We start from the raw sequence: 15,983 nt of genomic DNA, 5'->3' as shown, positions 1-15,983 counted from the left end.
GATTACTTTTATTGAGCTGATTAACTATTGGTAAGGTAAACTGATTTAAAGTTCATTTCTTAATTATTGATTTCATTTCGATGAAAATAAATTTACGTCTAATTTAAAAGTCTAATTGAATATTCTATCACGATAATTAGATGGTTATCATTATTTACACTAAATCACTTCAAGTTTGCAAAAATTTCTTACAAAATTAAGTTTTTTTTTCAAATCCTTCAGAATTCAGGTTCAGAATCCTAATGAATTTACAAATTAAACCAGAAAATTAAAAGTTCAAGCCTCGGAATAAAGTTTTATAACAAACATCGCTCATAGATAATAAATTAATTGAGTAATTAAAGAAAAAAATCATTACAATTAACGAGATTTCATCATTTGAACTTCAATTTAAAACGAGATTATTTCTCAGTTACTCAATTCATCCCTGAGGGGTTTTCCTAATATGAAACTAAGTTTAATCACCTGAGATATAATCTTAAAACTCTGAATATAACACAGATTATTTATTTATAAAAAAAACTCCCTGGTTAAGGTGTGACGATGATCCATTTGCAACAATCAAGTAATTTGTTAATCATAATTGAGAAATAACTTTGGATTCATTTCTAAACTTGAATAACTTAATTGCCATTGAACTTGTTGTTATCATCGGTATAATCTGTTATTATAATAATATGAAACTATTGAATAATTTAAAAGGTTAACTTTGGTGTCTATTCAAAATTCTGACTCTTAAATCATTAATCTTGCTTTGAAATGGAAAGATTCATGATTGTTTATCATGTATTTCAATTCCAATTTATGTAAAAGTTATTATCTTCCTCCTAGAGGCGATATTAATTCAATATCTAATTATTCAGATAAATTATCATCTTCATTTTATCAATCCAATGAGTTTATCAGAATTATAATCAACTCTGGAACCATGAAAGGTTTATGAATATTTTTCCACCGCCAAGAACAAGATGAAATATATAATTAGTTGATAAGTTTTTTTTCCAGGGATTGATTTGCATAAATTTTAAGTTCTTATAGAGGTAAAGAGCCTGATGGATACTGAACTAATCTGAAATCAGGGAAAATCAATGAGCCGCTATGTGAACATTCATCGTCTATTCAATAATATCAGAGAAGCAGAAAAAGTTCTGATAAAAGTTCAAAATGATATAAAATATTTTCTTCTCAAAAGACAAAATATTAACAGAATGATAACATTGAGTCATTTTTTTTTTCTTCTTCTTCTTATCCTGACAATGAAATTTCATCTCATCTTGGAATCACTTTTATCTTTTTCATCTGATTTTCTTCTTCTTCTCAGAACTTTACAAGTAGAAAAAAAGAGCAACCATAACAACAAATAGACTCGAAAATAGATTTATCCTGAAAGAGAAATATTCACATCCAGAGAATTGGAAAATCTACTCAATGTCCTTATCAACTTTTAGAATATTTCATTATTGATAATATTCTATAAATGGACATGATAAGCATCATGATGATGACCATCATAATGATCATCACCATCATGATGAAGAGGAAAATGCAAAGTGATCAGAAAATAGTAATTTGAACAGAGTAAAATTCAGTTGACATTGATTCATGGTTGTGATAAAATCTTAATTCAGTCTTTATGAAACAAATTCTGGAGATAATGTTACTATCGAGTAATTCATTGAACTCATCATGGTGGTTGTTTTCATATAATAAACAGTTAATTGGATAACATTAGCTCAATTGTTTCTCACCACCATCATGGTGGAAATGGGTTTTATTATCGTTAACTCATTTTCTCAATTTTATTAGGAAAACCATGAGATTGATAAAAACAATTGGTAATAATAATAACAATAATGATATTTATTATTGTGGGGGAAATTCTGAGATGAGGAGGTTAGATGATCAATTTGAGATCGATGGATGTGATTGAGATAAAACTCGGAAAAGTCTTTAGACTTGAAGGCAAGAGTTCAGAAGATTTTCGGTCCCACAAAAATACCGAATACACGATTCTTTTAGGATCCCTGAGTTTTCACAATACTTACGCTTTGTGTTTTCAATTTCACTAACAATTCTAAAGAATTTGGAATTGGACAATTAAACATCAAATGTCTAATTAAGAAGGTTGAATTTTAGGAACTTGAGAGATGGATGGATTAGATCACTTAAAAGTGCAGAATCACCGTAATTAAGAATTGAGAGATTAAAGATGAGCAAGTTAACTATTTTAATGTTAAACATTGACTGAAGATTATAGAGGGAAAATTATTCTTTTTAGAATAAAAGAAAAGGGGGTAACAATTAAGGGATATCAATTAATGATGATAAGGGGTTACAATTAAAATAAAGGGGAAATCAAATTAAACAAATTAACCAAGTTAATCATATTAGTGATGAGGTGAAACTATTGTTACAAAGTAACTTTTTTAGTCTCTTAGTCTCGACATTATGAACAATATGGTTAACATGTAGAGAAGATAAAAAAGATAAAAATTAACCAAGATAAGTCTTTAGACTTAAACAATGGTAAAAGCTAAAAAATAAAAGAAAGAAAAAAGAAAGAGGGAGAGAAAGAAAAATTCGGGTCTCTTACTTTTGTTACCAATTTTTGGTCAACTTAAAAGTTGAAGAGATTTAGATAGAAACAATTAAGAAAATTAGTTAATTGAAATTAACTGAATCATCTTTAACTATATCTTTAGGTATAGAATTGAATTTAGATCAATTTCCATTGGTTAATTAGTTGAGAATATTGTAAATTCTTAATCAACTCAATCAGTTAATCAGGGATACTAATTAATTAGATTGGTTAAGAGTAATAATTAAGAAATTTACAACTATAGTTGTGGGAGTGGGAAAACTAATGTTAACAATGGGAAATTAAGAAACAAAATTTAAATTGTTGAATTTATAAAAATGAAAATAAAAAGAAAAGCACAACAATTAACTAATTGTTGAGATGAAGAAAAAGGAAATTAGAAAATTTAAATTGATTCCAAATCATGATAGTGATGGAAAAGGAAGCCTGAGGATTTCAAGATTTTCTACCCTTCAGTCCCCAGCACTTTGATGAAGATACTTCTTCAGGGTTTCCTTTGGAATCCTATTGTGATTTGGTGGTGATGGAGATGAAGATGATGATTGAACTTCGGGAGGAGATGGAGTGTTCGGCCTAACATGGTGTGGATGGAGCGGGTTTTTCCTTGGATCTTGAGAACCAAATGATAAGGGAGGGTCTGAGAGATTATCCAATATGTATTTTACTGAAGAATCCAGGGCTTGATTAGGTAAGGTAGACGATGAGGAAGATCCTGAGGGAACATTTTCAAAAAGCTTTTTCATTTCCGCTTGAGAGACTAATGGATGAACAGTTTCATCGAGTCCAAGCTGATAAGCAACGGGGTTATTGTTTTTTCTTTGGGATGAGTTCGGAGGGTGAACGATATTGAATAGGGTAAATGGTGAAGGTTTTTCATATGATGATGATGTTGGAGGTCTCACAATTCTTGTTGAAACCATTGGTGGAGGTGATGAGGATGATGATGATGATGGAATTGGTGATAGTGCGGGGGAAACGCATTGGAATGATGAGTATTCCGGGTTCTCTCGGTGATGTTGATGGTATGACCAGTCGAGTGGCCACTTTGCTTTTTTCGAATCTATCAATTCAGTGAGTTTCTTGTGTAAATACGAAACTTTTTCATTTCGCACGTAGAATTGAATAGATTGATTGTGAATTCCACGACCAGTGGACTTGACTTTTTCCTCGATATCTTGCCAAAATGCCATATACATCCTCATAGCGGTAAGAGCTTCGACGGCGGGTGAGTGGGGTCTGTCTCTAATTGTGTATCCACTGAAGATGATGAAAGCAAGGAGAGATAATGAGGCGGGTGTAGTCCGATAGGGAGAAATAAACAGTGACATCTCGCATCTTAGGTCGAAGAATGTCGATCTCATCAGGGAAAGTTGTAGACATCTTAGTAGAGATACAAGTCCAGCACCAACAATTTGTTTAGCACAGGCCAAAAGCAAAGAACTTGATCTCTAACTGAAGCGAGGTGTTTGGCGAATTTTAAATCGTCTTTTGTTAACCCATGAAAGTGGGTATCCATGAAGTGAATGTCCTTATAGTGGACTAGGGTCTCGTACACGACATCACAGTTACCGTCAATGATAACAATCCAAACGGGATGATGTACGATTTTCCGAACTCCTTCGGCGTTGAAACGAACTATTCGAACATACGAAGCGTTGATCGAATAAACATTGGAAGGATCAGGATGTTCACTGATTTGTTCGGCCAGAAATTCTTTTTGATTTGAAGAAAGATCTTCGACTTGTTGATCCACCAGCGCATTGAAAATAGCAGCGGCTTTATTTTTTCGGTTGACTCGATATTCAAGTCGTAGCGGGTTAGAGGTGGCGGAAGATTTTGTCAGGGTTACCAATTCTCTTAGGGATGGAAACCATTCGGAAATTTTATTTTTAACAACATTTTGCTCTTCCAGGGTCAATCTAGAAAGAGGGTTAATGGCAGTGTAGGGGGTATTTGGTTGACCAGCATCAGGGGATAACCTGAGAGGTGAGCAAGGAAGATCATGTTTGGGTCTTCCCTCGCTGAACTTTAACCATTCTTCCGAATCTTTTAGAAGATAATGGGAACGGATTTGACTTGGTTGACCAAGTAGTTCGAGGTCGAGAGGGGCAGGAGCGTAAGAAACTACAGGAGGAAAGCCTATTGTTCGGACAAATTCTTCATTTTCGGATAGGGAAGAGGGGTCTTTTCTTTTATTGAAAGATTCCCAAAACCTAATCTAAGATTCGCATGAGAACGAATGCTAGTGTCCGATAGGAGAGGGTCAGTTGGATTTTCTTCTTTGTTAACCAAAAGACAGGCATATAATTCAAATTTTTGTTCGAAATTGAACTCGTGGGTTGAGTAGGAAATTTGCGGAGTGGGTGCAAGTTTGATGTGAGGAGGGATGAAGCTAACTAAACGCTTTGGATTGATGGAGGAAAGTTCCTTTACAGAGGAGCCTTGACGAAAGATTGGAATTGATTCGAGATCCACTTCTTCCCTAAACAATCCTAATCGACATTTTGATTCGTGAGCCGAAAGTAAATTAGGACTTAATTGTTTAGCGCAGAGAGTGTACCTACAATTAAATTTACAGTTTCGATAGTTAACGTAAGTTGATGAATAAGTAATCGAGCTGTAAGTGGGGTAGTCATCGATGGAGGAAAAGTTTCTTAAACATGATGGAAAGAGGCAAATGAATTTATTGGGTTTCGACGGTGGGGTTAATTTCAAAATTGCGATCAAATTTTGCACGAAGATAACGCAATTGGTACAATACCAATGCTTACAAAAGTCGCATTCGATGGGGATAAGAGAGATTTGCTCACAGAAGAAGCAACGAATTTCATTAATAAATGAATCTAACTTTTCATGGGTGACTGAAGATTTTGAGATACCTTTAGGTATTTTCGGAAGAGGAACTGAATAGATAATTTCATCATGATAAAGGTTTAGAAAAAGTTTTTCTCTAATCATCTTTTCGAATTTCTGTCTGATATTTTTGAAATTCTCATTTTTCATTAAGACTAATTGTCTAACTTGCTTGTATTTATCGATCGAAACATGATCGGGAAGTTCAGTCGGAAGAGGAGCAGGGATTTCATTTGGGAAGAATTTAGGAAATTCACCGGGCTTTGGGTATTTATTCGTTTCGGAAGAAGTTGATGGTAAAAAGTTAGAGAGGTTCGACTTAACAATGATCTTACCTTGAGTTTCTTCTTCCATTTGATTCCGGAGAGAAATTTTCCTTAATTGGTTTGGATGAGAGGAAGCGATTGAATCTAAAGATTCAATTGAAACTGAACGTTTAAGAGTTTGTTGGGTAACCAGAGGAGATTGAAATTTAACAGTTTTTAATTCAACAGTTTTTCTTGGTGGTGAGTTGAGGTCGATGAGGGGATGATCGGGTTCGGTTGAAGAGGCAATTGGTCCAGGGATGTACCAGCAATCAGGGTCACTTTCATAACCACAGTTTGGAATAACAGATTTCAAGAGATGAGAATTAGCACGTTTGTTGGAGAAAGAAACAGGAACACTAGAAGGTGTGGGTGGTGAGTTCGGGTTTTGTCCATTTTCACTTTTGGTTAATTAGCTTTTTGACGCTAAATTGTTGATAATGGCGATGAGAGGGATGATTAATCTTGAGATGATTAATTTGATGAAGGCACTTAAAGGCACTTTGAGTCAACAGTTCGGAAGCACTTTTCACTTCACTGAAGATGGCGGAGGAAATTTTAACACTGAAGTGTTGGGGTGATGAAGGTGGAGAACAATTTAGTTGAACTTTATAATTTTCACAATTCTCAGAATTCTGGTGAATTACTAATAATTGAAACAAAATTAAATCTAAAGATTTTACTAAATTGAACAAAGAAAAATTTTCAAGGTGGAGATGAGAAATTAGGTTAATAAAAATCAACTTGACTCTAAATGACCAAAGAGTTAAATGAAGAGGAAACAAAGACAAAGGCGGGTAAAGGTAATTAGCGAAACTAACGCCTTCAACAGAGGAAAGGGGAAACTTAAAAAGAATAGAATTTTTCTTTTCAACAGATGTTAATCTAATTTCGAATTTAGAACAATCTAAATCACTAGAATGATCGAAATTAATTTTTCTGGAAAATTTTAAATTCTTATCACTGTAGTGATCAACTTGAGAACAACAATTAAAGTTAATTAGAAAAATATTCTCATTATCATTTTCTAATAATAAAAATTAAACAATACAAAAACTTTTTGGTTTCTTAATTGTTGTCTGGTTAACATTTTTTCTTGATTGTTAACAATTAACTTTGGCTGTTCGATTATCTGTTGATCAGATGTTCGATATTTTCTTTTGTTTTGAGGAATATTGTTAATTAATTCATCACTGTAGTGATCAGTAATTAACTGATTGTTACAATTAGAATTTTTAATTGGAGAGGAAGGAAGATTTGACTGAGGAAGATTATGAATAAAATCATTTAGATTTTCATCATTATTTGGGTTAATTGGGTCATTTGAATTTTCATTAGGAATTGAATCGGAATTAAGATCTTCATTTTCAACATAATCATTATCACTGAGTGATTGAAATTGGTTGTCAGTAATTAACTCAATTTCGGGGGAATTGAAGTCTTCATTTTCTAAGTAAGAATCGGGGTTGAAAAAATTTTCTCTGAGGTTTAACATCTTTGTGGTTAACTTTCCTGTATATTTCTTTGTATTAGAAACATTGGAGATGAAGAGATTAAAGCTTAGAGTGTCTAATAACATAAGTGCACCTTTCTTAAGACCACAAACTAAATAAGGGCCATGATAGCGATTTCGAAGTTTTTTAGAAATTGTTGAATCTGGAGATTCATTTTTAACTAGAAGATAATCTCCAATAGCGTAGGGAGATTGAGGATGAAGGGATTTGGTTCTGTTAATCTGGTAAAGTTGTTGGGAATTAAGTCGCGTAAGCAATTTTACGGGCTTCAGTTACGGTCACAGGAATTGTGGTTAATGGACAAGTAATTGTCAAGGGGTTTGTTAGGCTCGCGACCAAAAACAAGGAAGTAAGGACTGAAGCGAGTAATCTTGTGGACGGATGAGTTGATTGCATACAGAGATGCTTGGAGAGCGGAGACCAAATTTTTTGTACCTTTGGCACAAACATAAGCACGAAGTCTTTCTGCAATTGTGCGATTGCATCTTTCGACAATGCCTTGGGATTGAGGGTGGTAAGGGGTACTGGTGTCATGAACAATACCATGTTTTTCTATGAACTTTTTAAATTCATCCGAAGTGAAATTTGTTCCTAAGTCGGTTTGGATGTGGGTTGGGAAACCGAAGAGATGAAAGAAATTGGAGAGAAAGTTGATTACAGTTGTAGCTGTTTGGTTGAGGGTCATTTTCGCGTACACAAATCGCGATAAAACATCGACGATGACGAGGATGTATTTTTTAGAATTTCCAATTGTTATCGGGCCTTGAACATCAAGTTCAAATCGGGTTAGAATTTCTTGAGGAATGGGTTTGATGGAGGGGTCAACATAAATGATGTTGGAAGGTTTTGCTAAGTTGCAAACTAAACAGTTTTCACACAACTTTTTCACTTCATCATAGAGGAATTTGCACCAAAATCGTCGAGCGATATTTAAGTAGGTTTTTTCTGTGGCGAAATGTCCACCGAGGGTTGATTCATGCTCAAGTTGGAATATCTCTTTTAAGATTTCAGGATCAATCACGAGTCGAGTTCCAAAGGGGGTTCGTGAGTCCTTTCTGTAGAGAAGATTGTCCTTTAAAACATATCGTTTAGCGGCAATCGAATTTTGGTTGGAAAGTTGAGAGATGAGCGATTGAACATCAGGGTTGTTTTTCTGAGCGGTTCTTACTTTTTCCTTCCATAAGGAAAATTCTTGAGGAGATGATTTGGAATGAGGTTGAAGATGTGCTATTTCTGAGGTGACTGAATATAAAAGTAGAGGAGGATCTTTGATTTGCTCGTAATCGAGAATAGGAGCTTCAAAGGAGAGGTTAATCAAATTCATTCCAATATCATAGTAGTGATGGAATGATGGGTCTTCAACGTATTCATTAAGAAAAATTTTGTCTAAAAACTCTTCTTCGGGATCGATAGTTTTTCTATGGTCCCATTCGGACTGATAACGGGAGAAACAGTCGGGAGGATGAGTTAATCCTTTTTTATAAATGACCTTAAAATTATAAGATGAGAGCATAATTGACCATCTTTGGAGTCTAGAATTTTTAAAATTAATTTTTGGGAGCTGACACAGGGCATGGTGGTCAGTCTCGATTAAGAAATTTTCACCATCGAGATAGTGAGAGTACTTGTACACACCGACAAGAATTGCTAGAAGTTCTTTTTCTGAAACACTATAATGAAGTTGATGCTTCAGTAATTTTTGAGAAAAAAAGGAAATTGGGAGCCAATGGCTTACGGTTTCAATTGGGTTTTCCGGATTGAAATCTTCAGATTTGTCGTCTTCCTGTAATAGGATTCCACCAACAGCAACATCAGATGCATCGACGGAGATTTTACGACGAAGTTTAGGGTTGAAATGTACCAAGAGAGTGGTATTGATGAGAGATGATTTGAGAGAATCGAGGGCTTGTTTGTCAGCGGGAAGAATTTTGAATTTTCGTTCTTTTGAGATTAAACGATAGAGTGGAGCGGCGATGGAGGAATAATTTTTTATGTACCTGGAGAAATAATTATAACATCCTAGGAGGGATTGAAGTTCACGGACAGTTTTAGGGTATCGGAGGTTAACTAGGGCTTGAACCTTTTTAGGGTCTGGACGGATTCCTTCACCTGAGACTAAATGTCCTAACAATAAGATTTCGGTTTCACCGAAGTGACACTTTTCTGGCTTAACTTTTAGATTGTATTTTCTCAATCTTTCTAACACCAATATCGTATTAGCGATGAGATCGGAAAAAGTTACACCAACAACAGGGATATCGTCAAAGTATCCAATACAATTGACATATTGTAACCCTTCAAGAACTTTGTTCATGAATCGCTGGAATATGAATGGAGCACCGGCGAGTCCCATGGGGAGTCGTTTGTACTGATACTTACCATCCGGGGTTACAAACGCTGTTTTCTCTCTTTCGGAAGGAGGAAGTTCTATCTGGTGGTAACCTTGAGCCAGGTCGAAAAGGTTGAAGAATTGTCCACCTCGAACGACTTCGAGACAGTCGTCGATTCTGGGCATGGGATGTCTCGGAATTTTAGTGAGACGATTCAAGAGACGATAATCAGTTACCATCCTATGAGAGCCATCTGATCGAGGAACCAATAATGATGGTGCACCTCCAAGCGCATCCGAGGGTTCGATCAGGTCATGTTGGATCATGTCATTAATGATCTCACGAAAAACTCCACGGCGATGAATGTTACAGTTGTAGGGTTTTTGGTACGGGATAATTTGATCTTCTAAATCAATTTTCACTGGACAAACAGATGATGAGACAAATCCAAGATCGTTTTTGTGTTTGGAAAAAACATCTTGATAGTTTTCGAAAAGTTCGAGAAGTTCATTTTGTTGAGATGAACTTAAATTTGGGTTGATTCTTGACTTAATCTTGTCAAGAAAGGATTGAGTTTTTGATTCGGTAATTTCGTTTTCACTAACGAGCATACACCGAGCGATTATTGATTGTTGAGGAAAATTTTTGAATTTGTTTTCTTCAGATGGGAGTTGAATTGTTGTTAGATTTGGATGATGAGTGGATGGAGTTGAGGAATTGTTAATTGTTTGAGTTGAATGAGTTGAATGAGTTGAGGAGAGTCAAGATATAATCGGAAGCAGCATTACCAGTAACTTTAATAGAAGTTTCAATGATGAAATCAGTTTCATCAGGAGTACAGAATCGGAAATAAAAGTCAGGGTTATTTAATTCAGGAGAATTGGGGTTTCTTTGACAGAGATATCATACTCATTTCCGTCAGAAAGAATTTTCATGTAAAAACATGAAGGAAGGCATTCTAACAAAATACGGGTTCAAATTTTCACAAATTTGGAATTTGATGATGCGATTCGTCCATACCATTATGCTTAAATATTGCATACGAAAAACCAAAAGAATCTACATAGACTCCTGATGCAATACCTTTTAGGGTTCTGTTCACCTTTATAACGTGAGCTTGAAGGAGGGAAGCTAGACCGGCATCGATAACACAAGCTGACGCTCCGGTGTCTATCAACACTTTACCTTCTTGAACACGAGTTTTATCGGGCAAGCAGAGGGTTAAGTTGACTTGAGGCATATGAGAAATTGCAGTGTTTCCAATTTGGGAAATTTGCTTAATATCTTTAGATATTGCAAATCCTACATTTCCTCTGAGTCCGCTTTGCATAGGTTCGGGAGGAGAGGGTGGTCGGTTATCTAACTGTATTGGATTAGTGAACATTTGGGGAACTGAGACAATAGCATTAACTGGTTGCGGAGGGAATTGAATTTGAGGAACTGGCTGATCTTGATTAACCAAAGTGGTTAAGTTAGTTGGGGCTGCTGTTGAGTTGAATGGTTGTCGAACGTAATTTTGATTTTTTCCCTGATAAGGAGGTTTAATTCCTGCAGCTTCTTGAGCTTTTCGATAAGCTAACTTAGAACAAACATCAATTGTATGATCATCACCTTTGCAATAATTGCAAAATTTAGCATCTTTAGATGCGGATGAAGATGCATTTGGTTTCTCTTATAGTTAGAGTTAGATTGGGAATAATTAGGATTATTAGTTTTAAGCATTCGAGCAACTGAAGATTTATCATTGGAATGATTTGGGTTAGGGTTTTCGAGGAACCGTTTTTGGACCTTTGTCTATTTTGATTATTTTATAATCAAAATGAATTCTAGTAAGATGATTGTAAATTCTCGTACGATCATCATTAATACCAAGGGTATAAATATCATCTCGGATATTTCGAGGATATGTTGGAGAACAAGATTGAGAAAGAGGAATCGTTGGTTGGACCAAACGCTTTGGTGACCAATCTTCTCATATCGGAAGAATTTTCCGGTGGAATTCGGGTTGTAACGGCAGTTTCGGAGCTCAAAATCTGCACTATATTGACTTTCGGGAGTCTTCAATTTTCAAAAGGGCATCGACGTATTCCTGGTAATCGGTAATATCATCTAAACCAACGGCACTTGTTTTTTTCGTGGGCCATAGACTTTGGAGAAGTCTGAGTCTTGTTTCGTCATCCACATTCTCTTTGGATAAACGATCCTTGGTCTTTACCAGCCAAGAATATTGGTCCTCACCAGAGCGGAATTCTGGTACATGAGGTCAGTCTTCAATTGTTTCATCAATTCGAAGAAAGTTGATGGAGTAAGATTGTCATTGGAATTGACAGAGGGTGATAGATGAAGGTAATTGCTCACTAATATGAGCACCAAAAGAATTTAAAATGTTCTTTATTTTGTTGAGAACACCAAGAGGAAGAGGAAGAGCATAAAGCTCAGAGTGGGTTAGATTAAAGATGGTCTCTTCATCACGACCGATATTCTTTAAGAATATTTGTATTTCCGCTTCGGAAATATTTTGGGTTCAAATTCCAAAATCCAATTTGGAATGGGTTGGTTTTGATCTCGTTAAGATCGAGGTTTTGAATATCTTCAATGGTTACATTTTCACCAATAAGAAGAAGATGAGTTGAGATAACATCATTAAGCTTTTCGTAGCCAATGATCTGATTGGAATTGGAACATTCCACTTATTAAAGTTCGAGAATCTCATGGTAAGAGATCTCTGAGAGATTTGGATTTTGAATGACTGTAGAAACACGAGTCGGGGTCTAGGGTTAACTGGGGTAAAAGTATCTTGAGGTGATGGAGGTGGAGGAATGATTGTATCATCCTCGGAGAGTCCTGATTCAGCATCAGTTAGATTGAGGATCGGCGGGTAGCCTTTGCAGCTTTCATGGCGCGAGCAGCAGCAATACGAGTAATCGCAGCAACACGAGAACGTTTAGGTGGCATATTGATGGAAAGGAAAAGATAATTCAATAGAATGGAGACGGAAATAAAGAAAACACAAAACACAAACACGGGGAAAAACACAATGATCCTGCCTGGGTCGCCAATTTGTGGGGGAAATTCTGAGATGAGGAGGTTAGATGATCAATTTGAGATCGATGGATGTGATTGAGATAAAACTCGGAAAAGTCTGTAGGCTTGAAGACAAGAGTTCAGAAGATTTTCGGTCCCACAAAATACCGAATACACGATTCTTTTAGGATCACTGAGTTTCTCTATTGTACTTACGCTTGTGTTTTCACTTTCACTGATAATTCTAAAGAATTCAGATTTGGACAATTAAACATAAAATGTCTAATTAAAGAAGGTTGAATTTTAGGAACTTGAGAGATGGATGGATTGTAACACTTAGAAGTGCAGAATCACCTTAATTAAGAATTGAGAGATTAAAGATGAGCAAGTTAACTATTTTAATGTTAAACATTGACTGAAGATTATAGAGGGAAAATTATTCTTTTTTAGAATAAAAGAAAAGGGGGTAACAATTAAGGGATATCAATTAATGATGATAAGGGGTTACAATTAAAATAAAGGGGAAATCAAATTAAACAAATTAACCAAGTTAATCATATTAGTGATGAGGTGAAACTATTGTTACAAAGTAACTTTTTTAGTCTCTTAGTCTCGACATTATGAACAATATGGTTAACATGTAGAAGATAAAAAGATAAAATTAACCAAGATAAGTCTTTAGACTTAAACAATGGTAAAAGCTAAAAATAAAAGAAAGAAAAAGGGAGAAAGAAAATTCGGGTCTCTTACTTTTGTTACCAATTTTGGTCAACTTAAAAGTTGAAGAGATTTAGATAGAAACAATTAAGAAAATTAGTTAATTGAAATTAACTGAATCATCTTTAACTATATCTTTAGGTATAGAATTGAATTTAGATCAATTTCCATTGGTTAATTAGTTGAGAATATTGTAAATTCTTAATCAACTCAATCAGTTAATCAGGGATACTAATTAATTAGATTGGTTAAGAGTAATAATTAAGAAATTTACAACTATAGTTGTGGGAGTGGGAAAACTAATGTTAACAATGGGAAATTAAGAAACAAAATTTAAATTGTTGAATTTATAAAAATGAAAATAAAAAGAAAAGCACAACAATTAACTAATTGTTGAGATGAAGAAAAAGGAAATTAGAAAATTTAAATTGATTCCAAATCATGATAGTGATGGAAAAGGAAGCCTGAGGATTTCAAGATTTTCTACCCTTCATTATTCAGTTCTGAATTCAACACAAGATAATTTATCTTTAATCTATTATTCTTGGTGATTGGATAGTAGAGGTCAGAAAAAAGCTGACCTTTGGTTTGCGAAAGTTATTATTAGTTAATCTTGATTAAAGTTTCCATTAATGGAATCAATGATTTATTATGATTAATGAAACTCCCTGATAACAATTAAAATGTAAACATGAAACATTCTGAGTAAATGTTAACCCAGAATAACAATTGTAAATTATTGACCCAATTACAGAGATGGAAACAAATGTGAGAATTAATTTAATTGAAAAAGTTCATGTTCAATTATCAAAGGTTCAGTTTTACTAGTATTATATAATATTTACTATTCAGTTCATTCAGAGTTATCATGAGTTGATGATTGTCTTCATTTTTCTGTTGAACTTTGCTCAGTCAAAACAAAAAGACAATACAGTTCAAATTATCTGATCGTTAAAAATTTCACATGAATTTAATTGAGATAAACTTATTGTATATTCAGTTAATTTTGGATAAAATCATCAGATCTGACAAACTCATGATTCCAATTCTCGAAGATCAGACAGTTTATACATCGATATTCAGTTGTAGGAATTTAATATCTGCTTGTAAACCACAATGAGGAGGTTTTCATGATACTAATTATCATATAAATTGATAATTAAATGATTAACAGAAATTCAGTTAACTCTTCTTTTCCCTCATACTTATAATCGTCATCATCATGCTCGTCATGATGATTATATCATGAAGAAAACATATTCACTGGGAATACAACTTTTCTCCCTGTTAATCTTTCATTTTATTTTCAGTTCATCTGATTAAATCGATCCAATGTTTGCATGATTAAGGTGATATAATTACTATCTCATGATATTTATTCTTGATTTATGCTAATAATTAAATAATTTTCTGAAAATATGAGATAATATTTAACTCGTTACATAATGATTTAGCTTAATAAGGTTCTCGACCGCCTATTCAATTTGCATCATAATCGTAATCATGTTATTCAAATGATGAAAAGAGTAAAAAAAAAAAGTCATTTCTAAGTAAAAAGTAAAACAGTTAAATGTTATTCTATTAAGAACTTTTTTTTTTATTCCTTTCTCTCATGTGATGTGTATCATGAACACTGAAGAATCTTGTAAGTCTCTTCTGATAACAATCTTATTCATATTTAGTAAATTGCAATAGAATCTCAAGTTCACAAGTTCTTAACCATTCACATGAATATAACTTTCATCGTCTCTGAATTATCTCATAATTTGTCTCAGCATTTGCATGAGTGTTTTGTCAACACACATATGAATCAATAAGGATGGAAAACAAAACTCAACATTTTATCCTCATCATTAATATTAATAATGTGCAATTATGATAATAATATCTTTTTATTCAGCAACAAGTCACTTCTATCATGAAATGAACCTTCTGAATAATCTCAACTGAATAGACCTTTTCAGATCAGAACTTTTTTTTTCTTCACATAATATTTCATTTACAATCTTGTTCCATTGAGTTCATTCATTCAGTTGGCATTTTTTTTAATGAATAAATGACCCATGAAGATCACCTGAGAATGATCAAAATCGACATGATTATAAAAGATTTGGTAGAAGAGAAAAAAAATTCTTACTTCAGAATCTGAATAGTTGCCTGATATTGGAATGAATTGAGTGTCGATTGCTTTTCAGTTATTTCCATGAGAAGTGAATATGAATATAATCGTCAATGAGAAAAATGTCCTCATTTTCTATCTTTCATCATGTCATTGAATGAGAAAAGGTGTAATTCCAACTGGATTTCACTGAGAATCTTTTTATTTTGCTTCACCTCTTTTCAGAGACTTTTATCATCTCACCTTTGAGATGAAAGTTAGAACAATCAATTCGAGGATAGAAAAGAATCAGGAATAATACTCAGTAATTCAGATGAATATGAGGTGAGGATAAAAGGTAAAAGAGATTGAAGTAATCATGACCAAATCAGGATTGAGAATGAATCATGAAATAAGCTGATTCTTACCAAAAGAATGCTTTTCGAAAACACAATATATAATAAGTATTATGTTCATTTAAACGGATAAGAAGCTAAATTTCCATCAATAAGTTGAACAGAATAGTAAATTGTCAAAGGTAAA

The sequence above is a fragment of the Panonychus citri genome, unplaced genomic scaffold (genome assembly GCF_014898815.1).
Source record: "Panonychus citri isolate SS breed McGregor unplaced genomic scaffold, ASM1489881v1 Contig00115, whole genome shotgun sequence".
Lineage (NCBI taxonomy): Eukaryota > Metazoa > Arthropoda > Arachnida > Trombidiformes > Tetranychidae > Panonychus > Panonychus citri.
This window is presented reverse-complemented; position numbering follows the sequence as displayed.